Raw genomic sequence first — 14,255 nt, 5'->3', positions numbered from 1 at the left:
ATCTAACCCCTCTGAATCTATGAAAATATAGTTAGCTAAGCAATCTGTCTTTGTGGGCTGGCATTTTACTCATGTAACAACCTAGATCAGCTATTAAATCGTAGAAAACACTACTCTGCTCAAATTTTTTGTTTCTATCTTGGCTATCAGTATATTTTAACTGGAATTTTTTTGGATAAGCGGACTTCTGTTAAGAATCTTGCTTCTAAGTCACATGTTACCAGATTTCATGGATTTTGCAATATTTTTTCTGTTATAAAACAACGTTCTGATTTTGACTACTTCAATTATTATGTACTTTTGATGCTCATACTTGTGGCTTAAGATACTGTTTGAAATTAATAACAGTCTACATTCTTGACATACAATGCTGATCAGTCACTTTTATTGCAGTGTTGATATAAGTGAAGACAAAATTTCTGTATTTGACAATGGACCTGAGTGAAGAGAACTCTATTGTGAAATGGTAATATATGGGGTTTTTTAATAGAGTAATAAAGTGTTACTTGAATGTTGATCATCAATTTCTTTCCTTTTGCCTTGACAGTGGAAAAAAAACGTAACTCTGTATTTGACATAGCATCGTGAATTGGCTTGTCCAAAGCTCAGTTTGATTAGTAGTTTTATCATCCAAAAATTTATTACAAAAAGAATATCTGACTGCAGTTTGTGAGAGTTATTAACAATAGAGGTGAAAGACTAGCGAGTGAATGCAAATAGACGGTGCTCTTGGGAAATGCTCAATAGCTGAACATACTTCTGACTGAATGTACCTGTTTTAAGAAATAGGTCTCATGTCTCAAAGACCAATTCCTGGTCATGTTTTCTATCCTTCTAGAATTAAGTTGCATGAATATTTGTCCTGTCACCTTCACTTTCTATTATCAATTCATAGAATTCATAGAGGCCAGATCAACTCCTCCAAGATACTCCCTCCGTCCTAATTTATTTGTCTCTTTTGTACGTTAAGTTAAGGTGCATTGAACGCATAGATTTGAATTTCTATTCACAAAGCTTTAATAAAAGGAGCTCACATTTTGGAGTTGTTTTAGAGTTACATGCTCACAATCTGGTGATTCCAAATATTGTCCAGCTGTTAACTCTACGTTTCTCCCACAGTTCATGTCACAACCCTGCATTACAAGAGTGTAACATATACATTGCATCGTGAGTTGAAATCAAGAACAATTATCAGTTGGTGCCTCATCTAAGTTGTCAGCAATATTTTAACAATTAATACACATTTAGTACTACACTCACCACTTTTATCTCAAGTCATTCCAACATGGGCATACTTCTGAGCAAGCACAGAGCATTTGAAATCACATACACGTCATTAAATGCAACACTACATAATTTCAGTGTCTTCAAGTTCTCCATTGTTGAGGTTAGATAATTGTGAAAAGTTAAACCTGGATCCAAAAACTATGTATGTACATTATTAAATTAAAACACAAGAGACATATTTTAATTTAAGAAAAGGAAAGAAATCTAATTTGTTAAACTTTTACCCAGAGGCTGATGATATTGCCCTTAAGAGTTTCAATGCTAGGCATATCACCAAGAAGCCTGCGTAGGTTGAAGCTTTTCTTTATATCGGTACAAGGGTTGTAATCCTGAGCATAATGCTTAAACACTGACACAAGCAATACACCGAAATTATTGCCAAAATAACAGCCCAAGGAACGGTCTGATGCGAGTGATAAATAACAGACAATGAGCCTGAGAGTACGAGTAGAGCAACTACCAAAGAAATCAAGAAAAACAACTCGGGCCCAAAAACAAATTCCAGTCAATAACAAAACCCAGCCAAAACCCCAGACAGAAGTCCACCACGAGAAACTTTGCACGAACAACTCCCCTATTCTGCAGACTTCGCTCGAAGTTACAACAGCACCACCACTTGAAACTACAGCATCACGACGTCGAAGCGAAACTCCACACTGAAACGAGCAAAGACCTCTCCAGCATTCGAAAAAAATCATACCCTCTACACGACCTGCAACAGCACTACAGAACCCATCTAACCTTCAGACCTAAAACCTGTAAAATAAAACCCCCACTCCAGACAGAATCCACACCTCGGGCACTCCCCATGTCCCAAAACCACCCAAAACTCTGATCTACTACAACCAGCATCGAAAACCCCCAACCACAACACCAAAACTCACTAGACCTACCCCTCGGACAAAGCTTTAATTACATGAAAAGAGATAAAAAAAGGGAAAATATAGTATGTAGCCTGTGCTAACATATCAGCAAGCTAGAACACATAAACGGAGAAAACCATCAAATTCAGAATGGATGGCATGACAGATAGGTGCACCTCCACATGATACTCAAAAAGCTACTCACAGCCTTTAATGGTATGGATCCAGTATTGTAAACCTTATACGACAAATAACATCAAAAATAAGTTTAATAATAATGACACCACTATTGGTGGAATATTACCAAATATTGCACCTAAATTACAACTTAAGCAGTTCAGCAAAGCACATTTAAACCTAAAGAAATAGTATAAGGGAAAATAAAAAGCAAAAATTGTTTATAATTACGCCTAAAAGAATTTAGATACACAATTGGGCTAAATTTAAGATCTCACACCAGCCTATTATAACTTCCTTTTTTATATGTAGACACATATTATTTGGAAGAGAGATAATAGAGCTAAATATATGATTTATGCTTTAAACAATCAATTTTAAAATCGATCAGAGATTCAAGGAAAATATATAGTTACCTGGGAGGCTGCCATATCAGATGCCTAAGATCCTCCTTCATAGATTTCGTTACAGCTGCAGAGCCAAGTCGAGCACACAACCATTGGTCGCTACTTTCATATAAACGCATAGGATATTTCAATTTAGTTCTTTGCTTTTTCCTTTAATTTCGTCTGTTTTTACAATACAACACCACCAAATCTGAGGGATCTGATAGGAAGCCTGGAAAAATGTGAATGAATAAACTTAATGTGGCTGTTGAATTCAATAGCATGCCTTTATGCATAACGCATTGTGGTCACAATTAGCGGCCTGAATACTTAACTAAAAAGAGATGTTCATAGGCATCCTACATAAATCAGAAAATATCTAAAAACAGAGAAGAACAAAGACGTACAAAATTAAAGATAAATTAATTATGTCATGCATCTTATAATGAACAAACAAAGCTCGGAAGAAAGTGATTATATATTTAAGGTCCAAAGAGAGTATGAGAGCTCAACATAAACTTCCATAAGATGGATAATCCGCAAAACCCAATTTATATGGAGCTCAATATAAACCTAAACCCCCACAGGATTAATATGTAAACTTAAAGATAAAATAAACACTGAAAGTAAGCATAATGATACCATGGCTATGGTACCTGGCCACTTCCTGAGAATTCCAAGGGCTGCCTGCCCATTTCCTAAGAACTGCAAGGACATGCATACCCTCAAAATATATGCTAAAAAATTGTACACGTATACACATACATTAATTCATTGAAAAGAATTTTAAAGTAATTATACATAAAATTTGCACGATAAAATCAATTGTGTTTGAAACGGAGGGCATTTCCATTGTTTTTTTCCTTCAATATAAACCTAAACCCCCACAGGATTAATATTAAACTTAAAGATAAAATAAACACTGAAAGTAAGTATAATGATACCATGGCTATGGTACCTGGCCACTTCCATGGGAATTCCAAGGGCTGCCTGCCCATTTCCTAAGAATTGCAACGGCCTGCATACCCTCAAAACAGATGCATCAAAAACTGTACAGGTATACACATACATTAATTCATTGAAAATAATTTTAAAGTAATTATACATAAAATTTGCACGATAAAATCAATTGTGTTTAAAACGGAGGGCATTTCCATTGTTTTTTTCCTTCGCTCTACAACTTGATTTGAATCTGATCGAGTTTGGGAGAGAGAAAGCAAAGAGTCCGAAACCAACATATATCCTATATGAAAATGGTTTTCATTTTCTTTTAATGCACTATATTGCTTTAAACTTTTCCGGCAGCCAAAAAATTCCTGTGCCAAGATAACTTAATTGTAAGTGGATCATCCAGGAACATGGAGCATCACTGATAGCAGGTTTAGTAAAGCTTTTTTCAATGTCAACTTGCCTCCTACAGAAGGTCTGCAATTATGTTTCATGTTGGTTTGTTCATATTCAATTGCTTATTACCTTGTCATCACGTAATTCAAACTGTGGTCCAAATGACCCTCTTTCTGATTTTGTATACACATGTGGGAAATAATGGAACATGAGATTAAAGGAATTTGGAAACTTGCAGCTTGGATCAAGATATTTCATGACACAATCTTTAGTATATTTAATATTTCTTCTTATTTATGCCTAAACTCTTAAAAATCTTTTATTTGTATTATCTCAAAATTTTATAAATTTACATATTTGATTTGCGGCATACATGACTAAGAGGATCCATACTGTAGCTTCTTAATCCTTTAATATTGGATCAAAGATAATTTTTTCTTTGTTTAATATCAAGTTAACCCTTATTCTATTAGTTCAAGAATGGCTTTGTTTGAGGAGTCCTGCGTAGAATGGCGTTGGTCTTATGGCTCGTGACAGCAATAAGAAGTTGCAGATTTTCCGACATCAGAGTATCATTGTCATGCAATCAAAATTTGTATATGAAACGAAATTAAATCCTTCATATGTATTTGCCAAATAATGCTCTTCTTATGTATACAGTGTTTAATAGCAAGGCCAAAGAAAAAAGCTCTAAACAGAAAACTACCAATTTAAGCGCAACTAAGCAAGCATTCCTGATAATTTGTAATGGAAGGAGCAGTAAACACAAAAATTGAGCAGAAGATACAACCTAGAATTCTGAATCAATTTTTTGTCCTCTTCTTGCTTCTCCAGCCTACAACCCAGAATTTTTGATGCGAGTGATTAATAACAAATAATGAGCCTGAGAGTACGAGTAGAGCAACTACCATGGCCCCCATACTCGAAAGCATCAGTGAGCGCCGTCCGACTTTGTCTAGCAAAAATGTTGATATCAGAGCAAAAATAGTTTGCAGATTCCAATACCTATGGTGGCGAGTAGCTTGTGGTCATCTCTCTTATCCCAGCCTTCTCAAAAATTCGAGGACTGTACAAAACAACAGCATCAACACCTATGACCAAGTATTACAGCTAAAACCATTTAGAATCTGTCAAGCTCGAATAAGTGTGTCATATCTTTTGTAACCCCATAACTTGAGTTTGTCCAATAGATCCTTATTTAAAATCACTTTGCACTCCCATTTAAAATTTATGCATGCCTTCAAGGGAAATCCCCCTAATCATGAGCTCTGAAAATTAAGTAAAAAAACGAACCAAGATATGCATGAATATCTTTATATTAGTATAAAATCAAAGCAAAAACAGCTCAGTTTGTGCTACCCTGTTTTGGTTTTTGTAAAGGATTTTTTTTGGGTAAATGAGGTCGAGCCTCGTAAAATCTAATAGACTAAAAGAATATACAAAGAGTTTGAACTAGCCACAAAGAAGACTTGAAACAAAACTCCAAGAATTCTAAGGACTAGCTTGAGAAAGAGAAAAACACTAACTTAACAAATAAAGCTAGTCTAAGCAAATAGACCAGCAAATTAAACAAGCAAAAGGCAGCATTCCAAAAGAGACCATGACATTCCAAATTAAACACCAGGAGAAAATTTCCAACTCCCAGCCAATAGATGAAATCCACGCAGCACTACCTATGCCTCCCATCCAAGAAGAGAAAAACATGCACACTTCCAAACACCAACCACACACCAATCACCAACACAAAAAACAGTCCATGAGCTCGACAAATCCAGGAAAATGCAGACAGAAAAAATCTCTATCTGCTCCCAAGGACCATGTAAATCAAACGCAGCACAGCAAAAACATAAACCTGCCATACTCCAGCAAATTCTCTACACGCAGCTCGAGACGTGAAGCACAAAAACCCAAGACCCCTGAACTGCTATAATCCAGAAATTGAACAAAGCAACAGCAGAACACGAAGCAAAATCTTGCAGAAAAATGAAATCCCACAAAAAACATTGCACCAAATCCTCCCAGACTCGAGACAAAAATCTGCAGCAAATTGAAACCCCAGGATCGAACCACCCCCCGAAAACAGAAAGCAACCTGCAGACCCATCTGCATAGCTTCAACAGATAACACACACAAAACCAGAGAAACAGACCCTGATTCTGCAGACCCCACAGCAGCACTAAACAATACCTACGGCTTTCAAATTGCTCAGAAACCTCCGAAAACCGCAACTTAAACTACAGCAGCTCAGCTCGAAGCGAGAAACCACAAAGAAATAAAGAAAAACAACTCGGGCCCAAAAACAGATTCAAAGAAAATATATAGTTACCTGGGAGGCTGCCATATCAGATGCCCAAAATCCTCCTTCATAGATTTCATTACAGCTGCAGAGACAAGTCAAGCACACAACCATTGGTCGCTACTTTCATATAAACGCATATACAAAAAAACCAGAATCCAGAATTACTTTCATCATCATTGTACACAGTACATATACAAAAACCAGAATCCAGAATTACTTTCATTATCATTATGTCATGTAGCAGTCTTCTGGGTCTGGCCCTTCATTTACACATTCTAATTTACATTTAATATTAATGTACTCTCTCACATGCAGCGAGACCTCGTTTTCCATATCTCCATCCTGATAAAAGGGAAATACCATATTTTGTCCAAGTTCAGGGTCTTTTTTCATTCTAACAATCGATCCTTCCTGATCAAATGCAATAAGTCCACAATTTGTCAGAACATCGGGCCAAACACGAGTTTATATACTTCCTTGCTTCTGAGCCCTGATCAAGATGAGCATGCATAAACCATGGGAAAGATGCTACAATCTTCTTATCACGATTAATATAGACCCCCCTATAGATGTGGATAACTTCGAACTCATCGTCGGTGCCCTTCATCCTAATATACCTTGCTTTCATCTCCCTCCAAAAACTGTTAAATGTACCAGGGACGTTCTGAAATAAGATTATGATTCTCTTGCCAATATATTGTGAAAATCGAACTCGGGACCCATTTGTGTGCATAAAGACAGTGTCCAGATCCCAGAACATCTCCAGCTTTAATTTTTTTAACATTTCAAGCTCTAAATTGACAGCACTTGCGAAAGCTGAACGGGTATGCTGGAGCACCATAACTCAACAATATATGAGTGCCCAACAGTTCGATGAATTTTCCATGAGGTCCAATAATCACCATCCTTGCCGGTACTGGCACTCCGAGCTCTTGGGGTTGTTGGAAAATCCTCTGCAACTTCTTACTACAATTTGTGTCGTTAAAAGGAAGTGCCAACCAAGGCATTGTCTTAATTTCATTCAAGAAAGAATCTTCAACCATGCGACCACATGTATCATCATGATGCTCGCACCAGCCGTGTGTGTATATAAGAACAATCTCAAACTCTTTCGAGTTTTCTGACAACTCTTGATAAAGCTTCTTAAGTGTCCCTGTGGTGTGTAATTCATCATGTTCATCTAGACATGGACAAAAATATAAGCCCACTGCCTTATGATCAAGACCATCGAGGGGTACCTGCCAAATTAAGTAGCATTTGTAAAGAAAGAAACCGATGTTAGTAAAAGTATGTATAGTTGAATGTACATATGAAAAAACTAGTAATACAAAACAGCATACTTGTCAAGGCATACAGAAGAACAAAGACAATAGCGAACTGCGTGGATGCCTAGGAGGTAAGGTGCCCTCCTAGTCGTCCATTAGGGGAATTAGGCGTTTTTCTATATATATAGGCGTATATATTAGATATTTATGTGCATACATTTTAATTGATTCTAACAATAATTACATTATTAATTTAAAGATTAGTCTATTTGATTGAAACAAATAGATTTTACTAACTTTTGTTTGTTTAATTTTGAGACTCTTGTTAGAAGTATGATGGTTCAATACTTGATTGTACAACTTTATAAATTTAACCACTTAAAGACGAAAATAGGCAAAATCAAATCATATATTAAAAAAAAGCACACATTTACGTATAGCTGATTGCCTAAATCTCCTAATGTACGCCTAGGTGTCGCTCACCTAGACTCTGCCTAATTCGCCTAACCTAGTAGAATCAAGACGGTTGATTTCAGCCTAGACGACGACTAAGCAACGTCTTAATAACTATGCAAAACAGACAAATATCTTTATTTTTGTTAAGAAAACAGACAAATTTGTCTGTTTTCTTAACAACAAAACAGACAAATTTCTAATATCGTTAAAATCAAAAAATGGTGATTTAGCATGCATACCTGGTCTCCATTGTTGTTGACGAGATAATCACGTTCAGGAGTGGCCAAGAGTTTTTGAATGGAAAGAGGCTGCTGCATAAGTAAATTATCTTCCGAATTGATGGATTGTATTCTTTCGTTGGTAAAAGGATAAGCAGCAGCTCCGTACCTGAGAAACAAAGGGTCGACATCATATTGCAAAACAAAACCTGTTGGGTCAATGATTACAGAACAAGGCATTCTGTGATAATTGTTAAACAGGTTTTCAAGGCATTTCCTGCATTCTAAATCTGAAAACGGAATGGCAGGCCATGGCATTGTGGAAAACATTTTCATAAAAATTTGATGAGGATCGGGAGAAAAATGATCATTAATTGCAACAAGGACGATCTCGAAATCACCTTTGGGCTGTAACTTATTATGTATATCCACCAAGTGTTTTGACACTGTGCCCAAATCGTCGTAATAAGCTGCGAGTGTCATAAAATATAAAACAACAAACTTGCCTGACAGATCCTTGGCCTTAACCCGCTGTTGGTTGGATTTGATAAGAAAATTCCTTTTTTTGGTGAATAAAAGGGCCGACAAATCGACTGTATCACCAATTTTAATAATGTTGCAACTAGTATTGTGCACCTTGTCTGTTTTTGCTTTGCCCGGATTGTTCCTCTTATTCTTGGATAGGATTGTGTCCTGGTCACAATTCATCTTTCTCTTTCTAACATATCGGATGGCCTTATACACATCATCATTATTTTTACTACTGGATGATGATGATGATTTGTTATGATGTTGTTCTCTAGTCGTATAGTTGAGCATCTTTTTGTTGCGCCTCTTGTTCCTATTAAGAGAAGTTAAATGGTTCCTCTTTCTCTTATTAGATGATGATGATGATGATTGGTTCCTCTTTCTCTTATTAGATGATGATGATGATGATTTAGTGTAAAGATTAGATATCTTCTCCTCTTCTTCTTCTTGTTTAGACATATTGTTCATCTTCCTCTTCTTCTTCTTCACAACGGCACAACGGATTGAGGTCCCCAAATCACTCCACATCTTCCTCTTGTTGTTGATGGGTGATGATTTTGATTTATTCTTCCCCTCCTCCTCGACAACATCATCATCATCATCATCATGTTTACACAAAATCCACTTTCCAGCAGGAGGATCCATCGATTGATTGAGTTTAATTTTGATATCTGAATTATTCTGGGTTTTACTTGTTGTGTGTGTCTTGCCACAAATCTTCCTTTGCTGTGTGTATATATATAGGCTTCAGGTCGTTTATCTTCTACTGCCTGTATACTTCCTATTGGGCCGCCCAACCCTTTTTCGGGCTTTGTTTCCAAATATTTATTTATTTAGTTTTCAAAAATATTATATATTATATAGGTGATATGATATGATATATAGGTGTTTGAATAATAGTAGAAGAAGAAAATTAATTATAAGGGGGGACTGGTCTTAGTACGATCATAAATAAAATATAATTATATTATTCTACTATTATTCAAACACCATATTTTTATTTATGAATACAATAAAAATATTATTTTATTTAGTTTTAAAAAAATATTATTTTATTTAGTTTTAAAACTAAATAAAATAATATTTTTGAAAACTAAATAAATAAATATTTGGAAACAAAGCCCGAAAAAGGGTTGCCCGACCCAATAGGAAGTAGAGGTGCACATGGGTCGGGTTGGCCGGGTTAGAGGCGATTTTACAACGCGACCCAGTTAAATCGACTTGAATTTTTTTAACCCAACCCATAAAATATAATTTCGTTACCCAACCCTACCCGTCGTACATCGGTTTGGGTCGGGTTGGGTTGGTTTGGATGTGTTGAACGATCCGATAAAAAAAGTTCCAATAATATTTATTATCACTCATTTTGAAAATTTAGATAAAAATAAAATTTGTATAATTATAATTATAGTACTAATATTTAAATTTGATTAACATCATAATTTTAGTAATGTATATCATATCGTAAATTATATGCATAACTAAATGATTTAACCATACATCTGTAAATGAAAATGAATATGCAAACAAATAAAATTATTACTCACGAAACTTAATATGATATTGGAGATGAGAAAATAATACACAACATATTTAAGATACTGTAGTAATTACGTGAAAACATACGAGAAGAGGCGTAAATATATGTCAAACTTAAAAAATTATATAAAATTATGGATATATATAAAAATATATACTAGCATAATGATCGTGCGAGACACATGTAATTTTCTAGTTTATTATATTATAAGGATATAATGAGACTACTTTAATATAAACCAAATTTAAAATATAAACTAGAAACAAATATTATTTTAAAAGAATTACTTCGAAATATAACACATATTGTACCGTTTGACATTACACAAATATTTGAATAAAAATATATTTTTAATTAAATTATGCAATAAATAATTTATGTTTGTTTATAAATAAACATCAAATATCTTATCACTCTTAATGAAAAATCTAACTTTTACTACTTAGTGGTGTAATTTATTTATATTTTCAAAAATTTTGAAAATGAATCGAGCCGGAAGGGTGGACTCAATTGGTTAAATAGATGAAAAATTGTGCTCCCGGTCACATATTCAAATCACGCATTTGGAAAACAAAGCCCGAAAAAGGGTTGGGCGGCCCAATAGGAAGTATACAGGCAGTAGAAGATAAACGACCTCGAAGCCTATATATATATATATATACACATCAAAGGAAGATTTGGGGCAAGACACACACAACAAGTAAAACCCAGAATAATTCAGATATCAAAATTAAACTCAATCAATCGATGGATCCTCCTGCTGGAAAGTGGATTTTGTGTAAACATGATGATGATGAGGATGATGTTTGTCGAGGAGGAGGGGAAGAATAAATCAAAATCATCACCCATCAACAACAAAGAGGAAGATGTGGAGTGATTTGGGGACCTCAATCCGTTGTGACCGTTGTGAAGAAGAAGAAGAGGAAGATGACACATATGTCTAAACAAGAAGAAGAAGAGGAGAAGATATCTAATCTTTACGCTAAATCATCACATCATCATCTAATAAGAGAAAGAGGAACCAATCATCATCATCATCATCTAATAAGAGAAAAAGGAACCATTTAACTTCTCTTAATAGGAACAAGAGGCGCAACAAAAAGATGCTCAACTATACGACTAGAGAACAACATCATAACAAATCATCATCATCATCCAGTAGTAAAAATAATGATGATGTGTATAAGGCCATCCGATATGTTAGAAAGAGAAAGATGAATTGTGACCAGGACACAATCCTATCCAAGAATAAGAGGAACAATCCGGGCAAAGCAAAAACAGACAAGGTGCACAATACTAGTTGCAACATTATTAAAATTGGTGATACAGTCGATTTGTCGGCCCTTTTATTCACCAAAAAAAGGAATTTTCTTATCAAATCCAACCAACAGCGGGTTAAGGCCAAGGATCTGTCATGGGTTGGGGTGGGGGGGGGGGGGGGTGGGGTGGGGGGGGGGGGGGGGGTGGGAAGGGGGCAGTTTGTTGTTTTATATTTTATGACACTCGCAGCTTATTACGACGATTTGGGCACAGTGTCAAAACACTTGGTGGATATACATAATAAGTTACAGCCCAAAGGTGATTTCGAGATCGTCCTTGTTGCAATTAATGATCATTTTTCTCCCGATCCTCATCAAATTTTTATGAAAATGTTTTCCACAATGCCATGGCCTGCCATTCCGTTTTCAGATTTAGAATGCAGGAAATGCCTTGAAAACCTGTTTAACAATTATCACAGAATGCCTTGTTCTGTAATCATTGACCCAACAGGTTTTGTTTTGCAATATGATGCCGACCCTTTGTTTCTCAGGTACGGAGCTGCTGCTTATCCTTTTACCAACGAAAGAATACAATCCATCAATTTGGAAGATAATCTACTTATGCAGCAGCCTCTTTCCATTCAAAAACTATTGGCCACTCCTGAACGTGATTATCTCGTCAACAACAATGGAGACCAGGTATGCATGCTAAATCACCATTTTTTGATTTTAACGATATTAGAAATTTGTCTGTTTTGTTGTTAAGAAAACAGACAAATTTGTTTTGTCTGTTTTCTTAACAAAAAATAAAGATATTTGTCTGTTTTGCATAGTTATTAAGATGTTGCTTAGTCGTCGTCTAGGCTGAAATCAACCGTCTTGATTCTACTAGGTTAGGCGAATTAGGAGGAGTCTAGGTGAGCGACGCCTAGGCATACATTAGGAGATTTAGGCAATCATATACGTAAATGTGTGCTTTTTTTAATATATGATTTGATTTTACCTATTTTCGTCTTTAAGTGGTTAAATTTATAAAGTTGTACAATTAAGTATTGAACCATCATACTTCTAACAAGAGTCTCAAAATTAAACAAACAAAAGTTAGTAAAATATATTTGTTTCAATCAAATAGACTAATCTTTAAATTAATAATGTAATTATTGTTAGAATCAATTAAAATGTATGCACATAAATATCTAATATATACGCCTATATATATAGTAAAACGCCTAATTCCCCTAATGGACGACTAGGAGGGCACCTTACCTCCTAGGCATCCAGGCAGTTCGCTATTGTCTTTGTTCTTCTTTACGCCTTGACAAGTATGCTGTTTTGTATTACTAGTTTTTTCATATGTACATTCAACTATACATACTTTTACTAACATCGGTTTTCTTTCTTTACAAATGCTACTTAATTTGGCAGGTACCCCTCGATGGTCTTGATCATAAGGCAGTGGGCTTATATTTTTGTCCATGTCTAGATAAACATGATGAATTACACACCACAGGGGCACTTAAGAAGCTTTATCAAGAGTTGTCAGAAAACTCGAAAGAGTTTGAGATTGTTCTTATATACACACACGGCTGGTGCGAGCATCATGAGGATACATGTGGTCGCATGGTTGAAGATTCTTTCTTGAATGGAATTAAGACAATGCCTTGGTTGGCACTTCCTTTTAACGACACAAATTGTAGTAAGAAGTTGCAGAGGATATTCCAACAACCCCAAGAGCTCGGAGTGCCAGTACCAGCAAGGATGGTGATTATTGGACCTCATGGAAAATTCATCGAACTGTTGGGCACTCATATATTGTTGAGTTATGGTGCTCCAGCATACTCGTTCAGCTTTCGCAGTGCTGTCAATTTAGAGCTTGAAATGTTAAAAAAATTAAAGCTGGAGATGTTCTGGGATCTGGACACTGTCTTTATGCACACAAATGGGTCCCGAGTTCGATTTTCACAATATATTGGCAAGAGAATTATAATCTTATTTCAGAACGTCCCCGGTACATTCAACAGTTTTTGGAGGGAGATGAAAGCAAGGTATATTAGGATGAAGGGCACCGACGATGAGTTCGAAGTTATCCACATCTATAGGGGGGTCTATATTAATCGTGATAAGAAGATTGTAGCATCTTTCCCATGGTTTATGCATGCTCATCTTGATCAGGGCTCAGAAGCAAGAAAGTATATAAACCGTGTTTGGCCCGATGTTCTGACAAATTGTGGACTTATTGCATTTGATCAGGACGGATCGATTGTTAGAATGAAAAAAGACCCTGAACTTGGACAAAATATGGTATTTCCCTTTTATCAGGATGGAGATATGGAAAACGAGGTCTCGCTGCATGTGAGAGAGTACATTAATATTAAATGTAAATTAGAATGTGTAAATAAAGGGCCAGACCCAGAAGACTGCTACATGACATAATGATAATGAAAGTAATTCTGGATTCTGGTTTTTGTATATGTACTGTGTACAATGATGATGAAAGTAATTCTGGATTCTGGTTTTTGTATATGCGTTTATATGAAAGTAGCGACCAATGGTTGTGTGCTTGACTTGTCTCTGCAGCTGTAATGAAATCTATGAAGGAGGATTTTGGGCATCTGATATGGCAGCCTCCCAGG

The 14,255-nt window shown here is 35.7% G+C and overlaps 1 long non-coding RNA gene across 2 annotated transcripts; it reads right to left on the bottom strand.

Annotated features, from left to right (window-relative positions):
• Positions 1 to 1,047: 1,047 nt before the first annotated feature.
• On the bottom strand, positions 1,048 to 3,091 carry LOC141703330 (uncharacterized). 2 transcript variants are annotated; one of them, XR_012567502.1, is made up of 4 exons: positions 2,744 to 3,091; positions 1,512 to 1,636; positions 1,261 to 1,425; positions 1,048 to 1,133 (listed from the first exon to the last, which is right to left on the bottom strand). It is a non-coding gene; the product is annotated as an uncharacterized LOC141703330 (long non-coding RNA). The 2 variants fall into 2 exon arrangements; XR_012567501.1 differs by lacking the exon at positions 2,744 to 3,091 and having other exon boundaries at positions 1,512 to 1,761.
• Between the last annotated feature and the right edge of the window lie 11,164 nt (positions 3,092 to 14,255).

This window comes from Apium graveolens, unplaced genomic scaffold (genome assembly GCF_009905375.1).
Source record: "Apium graveolens cultivar Ventura unplaced genomic scaffold, ASM990537v1 ctg6512, whole genome shotgun sequence".
NCBI classification, from domain to species: Eukaryota; Viridiplantae; Streptophyta; class Magnoliopsida; order Apiales; family Apiaceae; genus Apium; species Apium graveolens.
Note: the sequence above shows the minus strand (reverse complement) of the source record. Positions and strands in the feature narration are given on the sequence as shown.